Source organism: Acomys minous (assembly GCF_964271855.1).
Source record: "Acomys minous genome assembly, chromosome: 1".
Lineage (NCBI taxonomy): Eukaryota > Metazoa > Chordata > Mammalia > Rodentia > Muridae > Acomys > Acomys minous.
This window is the reverse complement of record NC_140483.1, coordinates 21,844,562-21,850,496: the sequence shown is the minus strand read 5'-3', so window position 1 is coordinate 21,850,496 and position 5,935 is coordinate 21,844,562. Positions and strand designations below refer to the sequence as shown.

At 42.0% G+C, this 5,935-nt stretch overlaps 1 long non-coding RNA gene across 1 annotated transcript; it reads left to right on the top strand.

The window, feature by feature from the left end:
• The first annotated feature begins 792 nt into the window (after positions 1–792).
• LOC311598005 lies at positions 793–3,229 on the top strand. The gene is made up of 3 exons (XR_014779432.1): positions 793–855; positions 2,627–2,809; positions 3,188–3,229. It is a non-coding gene; the product is annotated as an uncharacterized lncRNA (long non-coding RNA).
• Positions 3,230–5,935: the final 2,706 nt, after the last annotated feature.

Below are 5,935 nucleotides of genomic sequence, written 5' to 3'. Positions count from 1 at the left end.
AAACCGAAATTCTCACTACACTCAAGGTAATTATAATTATGCATTTCTCTAATGGCTAAGAATATTGAACACTTCTTAAAACATTTATTGGCCATTTATACTTCTTCTGAGAACTGTCTGTTCAGTTTATTTGCTCATTTATCAGGAGGCAAGGTACTGGTTTTATTGTTGAATTTCCAAGGTACTTTTATATAGTCTAGATATTCATCCTTCACCTGGAGTGTAGCTAGCAAAGCTTTTCTCCCAATCTGTAGCGTATTCACACTTTTGCCTTTTCTGTTGCTGTGCAGGAGCTCTGTGATTTGATACAGTCCCACTGTCAATTCTTGGGGTTAAATTTTGGTGCTTCTAAGGTTCTTTTTAGATTTTATTCCTGTACCTATATCCTACAGCATTTTCCCCTTGGTGGTCTCAGCGTTTCTGGATTTAATTTTAGGTCTTCGATCATTAGAAACTGATTTTGTACAGGATGTGTGTTGTACAGTACGTTCTTCTGAATCGAAACATTCCCTCCTTGAGAGGATAAGTGAAGCTCATGAGATGCCCCGAGTAAATAGCTTACAAGTTGCAAGAAGCTCTTAACCTTTCATCAAGATCCACAAGACCCTTACCCCAGATTGTAGAAAGGTAAGCAACTTCTGAGTGGGCCAGCTCTGACCTGTGGAACTACATGCAAGTCATGCAGGAAGTCCTGAGGATACAGCTTTAAGATCATGACGTAATCCAGCTGCTCGCCCACTGAAAGGAAAGAGAGCATAAATACTGACAGGAAAGAGACCATAAACCACATCTAATAAAGAGACCATCCTGAGATCCTTGGACAGCGGAGTCAGAGATTGGAGTGGGTAAACTGAGGTAAGTGATGAGAAAAAAGACTAGCCACGATAGAGGAAGGGATAAATCCTCATTCTGTATTGCAGCTTGCTAATATTTTATCTTAGCTGATAACTCATGTTCTCAATTGGTGATTCAAATGAACTGCTGCAGAGTTTTTGAAGAGCCGTCCACCTTTTGTTAAAAGGTATTATTACGTGAGCCATTTCTCCAGGACAAAACAAGTTATCTTGATTTTTCATGTTATTTATGATTTTGCACTGGTGCTAGCAGCTCACCTGTCAGACTTACTTGCTCCTAGGTCAATTTTTTGTTTCTGTGAGTGTTTGCAATGCTCCAGGGGGGTGCTAAGTGGTTATAGTAAAGTTGAGGTGCTCAGGGTCCTCAGCTCTGTCTCTCTAATCCTACTGTGAAAGTAGGGTTATCATCCTCAACCACAGTCAGTAGCAGAAATAGGCCCATTTATTGCTGGATATTATCTGGTATCTTTCATGTTCCTTTCTTGGTTTCTAAAAACCTGTACCTCAACTGAAGACTGGATAAAGAAGTTGTGGTACGTTTACACAATGGAATACTACTCAGATATTAAGAACAAAGAAAACATGCAGTTTTCAGGCAAATGGTTGGAACTAGAAGAGAGCATCCTGAGGGAGGTAACTCAGACCCAGAAAGACACGCATGGTGTGTTCTCACTTACAGGTGGATACTAACCATATAATACAGGATAAACACACTACAATCCACAGACCTAAAATAGGTAGATAACAAGGAGCACCCTAGGGAGGATGCTTGGTTCTTATTCAGAAGAGCAAATAGAACAGACACTGGAAGAGGGAAGAGGACAGGAGCCTACTACAGAGTTCCTCTGAAACACTGCACCCAGCAGGGGATTGAAGCAGATACTGAGACTCACAGGTCAGAGTGGTTAAAATCAAAATCTTGAGTGACAGCACAGGCTGGTGAGGATGTGGATAAAGAGGAAAACTCCGCCAGTGCTGGTGTTATGCCCATTTCTTGGGACCCTGAAAAGTCCTCCAGGAGCCGAAACCTACGCAAGCACAAGAGGATCCTTAGTCCCAGCTTGAGATGGGCTTCCAACTGTCACCAACACAATGGTTTCAGGAGGAGAGCCTCAAACTCTGGGTTAAGGGAAATTTGTAAGTTTCTTTTCCTCCCAGCGCCCCCAAAGCAGGGGGATGTCAACTTAGCAAACACCTATTCGTTAAAATACACAGTACCTGGCTCTCGGGTGTCAGTTGGAGTGTCCTGTCCTGTGCTGCGTAACTGTTGCTGGAGTGGAGCTATAGCACAGCACAGTGCCCTCTGGCCCGATTTCCTGACAACCCTGTCCTCTGCTCTGGTGAGCAGAAAGGAGTGCCCCAAGGCTGTTCCCTCCCCTCAACTGTATTTAGGGCTTTGTCTTAAACTTTGTCCCAGTGTCCCTGAAACAAAATTTTTAATTCTAATTCTCTTTGGTCTCTCAGCTGATGAGAGTGCAAACTAGTGCAGCCACCATAGGAGAGATAAAATGTTTTTGTTTTGATCCCAAGTGTGGGATGGGGAACTGACTTATGAGAGAGCAGGGAATGTTTATCCACTTAGAAGTCAAACTAGTGTGTGTGAGTGTGTGTGTGTGTGTGTGTGTGTGTGTGTGTGTGTGTGTGTGTTAAGGCAAGGGGCTTCATTATTGCCAGTTGAAAAACATCATAGTACAGACTCTGCACAGATATATATATACCCAAAACAAGAGGCTGGGTTTTTCTGGGTCTTTGTAATGTTTGCCTGTTCATAGCTCCAGTCCAAGACGCTCCAAGAGAGAACCGCTCCAGGGAAGGCTTCAAGGCTTTGGGCTCCAGCTGAGGCTCCAGGTTCCGGTTGCTCCAGGTTCCAGCAGTAACTTTGGTGTAATTACTAGTCTGCTGAAATCCTGCTGACAACACCAGGAGAATTGTTCCCAGGAACCGATACCCAGAAGGTTTCGTTTTTGTTTTCTTAATCTCCTTTCCCTCTTGTTTAGGGTAGTCACGTTGAAAGGAAGGTACACTCATTTAATAAGTTCATAATAAAGTATAATTGTTAAGGAAATTGAGCCAACAAACCACTCTGGAAATCAATCTAGTGCTTTCTCAGAAATTTAGAAATAGCTCTACCTCAAGACTCAGCTATACCATGTCTGCGCATATACCCAAAGGATGCTCCACTATATAACAAGGAGATTTGCTCAACTAAGTTCAGAGCAGTTTTATTCCTAATAGTGAGAGCAAAACTTCTGAATCACCTCACACTTCCTCTCTCAAGCGTCATGAAGCTTTAAAACTGAAACAGTCTGCTCAAACAGTTCATTCTCTCACAGAAGACTGCAGTGTGACCAGAGATGGCTCAGCATCACCTGTGGCTCTGTTTCCTCTTCCTGCAAACATGTAAGTGCAAACCTTCTTAGAATTTAAATTGTACTTAGTCATAAAAATTGTAGAAATTATGCTTCAGAGGGCACTGGCATGCCCCTTTGACCTATTTTCAGCAGAATTTCCTGGGCTTCTGTTTATCTTATGTTCAAAATATTGAACTAGAGGAAAAATTCAAGATCCAAACTGTGTACTTTATTTCGTTAATTCAGTCACCTTTCACTGGATGTTCTGGTTCCCAACTGTGCCTTTAATACCTGCTCTCCTCTCCTCCTCCTTGTCATCTATGCTGTTAGTAAGACTTTCCACTGAACTCTTTATTTGACTTGAAATTCTTATTTTTGGCATGATTTCAGTTTGATTTTCTTTTTGTATTCCCATCTGTTTATTTAATTCAGCATAATTGATCTTGTCTCCATAATGTGTCTGGAACATAGTAGGTCCTTAATAAATGTTTGTTGGATAATTAATTAATTGATTAATTAATGCTAGTCATTGGAGTCATATAGTGGAAATCACTAGGAAGTAGGATAAGAACCAATGCTTCAGCTGCGCATGGTGGGACACGCCTTTAATCCCAGCACTACAGAGGCAGAGGCAGGCGGATCCCTGTAAGTTGTAGGCCAACCTGGTCTATAAAGGGAGTCCAGGACAGCCAAGATTAACACAGAGAGACCTTGTCTCAAAGAACAAACAAGACTGAGAGAGAGAGAGAGAGAGAGAGAGAGAGAGAGAGAGAGAGAGAGAGAGAGAGAGAGAGAAACCAATGCTTTTTTATTTTCTTTTTTCCATGTAATGAAAATAGAAGACTTTTTTCATACCATATGTCCTAATTACAGTTTCTCCACCCTAAAGTCCTCCCAGTTCCTCTCCATTTTCTCTCTTCTCTCCATCCACTCCCTTTTCTGTCTCTCATTAGAGAAAAGCAGCTTTCTAAAGATAAAAAACAAACACTACAAAATAAAACATTATACAGAGAAACAAAAAGAAATCACACTGAGGCTGAACAATGCAATCCAACAGAAGGAAAAGACCCCAAAAGAAGACACAAGAAACTAAGCCACTCCTTCACACATAAAGACACTACGCTGAAAGCTGTAATATATGTGCAGAGGACCTGGTGCAGAACCATAGAGACCCTGTGCTTTCAGCTTCGGGATCTGTAAGTTCATATAAGCCTTGACTAATTAACTCAGAGGCCTGTCTCCTCGTGTCCTCCATCATTTCTGGCTCTCACACTCTCTGCCTCCTATTCCATAGGGTTCCCTGAGCTCTGATAGGAGGGATATGGTGGGGATATCCTATTCAGAATTGTGTGTTCTAAGGACTCTCTCTCCACAAGCGTCTGGCTGTGGGTCTCTGCATCTGTTACCATCTGCTGCAGGAGGGAACTTGTCTGGTGATGACTGAAAAAGACACTGAACGACGAGTGTAGAAGAATGTCATTAGGAGTCATTTTATTGATATGTTTATGGCAGTGGTGTTTGGTTTTACCCAAGGACTCTGGTCTCTCTAGTCTCTGGGACTCCTAAGCAGTGTCAGGTAGGGGTCCCATCTCATGTAACAGGCCTAAATCATATCAGACATTGGTTAGTTACTCGCAGAAATTCGGTACCACCATTGCCCTAGCATATCCTGCATGCAGGACAGATTGTAGTTCAAAGGTTTTGTGGCGGGGTTGGTCTTTAATTTCTTTTGGTAATATACGTGATAATATTATAATATTATACATTATACATATATACATTATAATATATATTACAGAGTATATGTGTTATAAGTACTACAGAGTACTTTCCTACACCAGAGACACTAAAACATGGGCATAAAGGTTCCATGTAGGCAACAGTTCAACTTCTCTATGCTTAATGAGTTGTGTGGGTGTTGTCCTTGGCAACGGGGTCCCACTGTCAGTGTGTGGAGAGCATCCACTGTCTTAGCAACAGCCTGGGTTATTCGGGGGTTTCTGTGGGACTCCCTCTGCTAACAACTTAACTGAATGCAACCCAGTCTCGCTACTGGAATCTTCCTTCATGACAAGAGATGGCCAGTTGAGATGCTGTCTCCGCGGTTATTAGAAGATCTCAGTAGGACTGTCTTCATATATTTTAGGAAATTTCCATTGCACTAGGTTTCCTAATCATACCACAAATGGCCCCTCAGTTCCAGCTGTGTCTGCTCACATTCCCCTTCTCCACCCTGTCTCTTCTCCCTCTCTCCACCAGTTCCTCCCCTCCTGTTCCTGCCCCAACTGTCCCCAGACCACCCATAAAGTCTATTCCATTTCCCCCTCTGAGCGAGATCCATGTGCCTCCCTTTTCCTCTCTCTATACCTAGCCTCTCTGGGCCTACAGATTGTAGCTTGGTAATCATTTATTTAATGGCTAATATACACATATAATGAAGACATGTCATATTTATCTTTCTGGGTTCAGATTACCTCACTCAGGAAGTTTTTTTTTTCCTGTTTCTATCCATTTGCCTGCAAATTTCATAATGTCCATTTTTTAAAGAGCTTAGTAAAACTTCATTGTGTAAATTGCCACAATTTCTTTATTCATTCTACTGCTAAAATACATCTAGGTTGTTTCCAGTTTGGGGCTATTATACATAGAGAAGAAAATGAACATGAGTAAGCAAGTGTGGCCTGCAGGAGTATGAAACACCTTGTATGTCTAAGCCCAAGAGTGGTATAG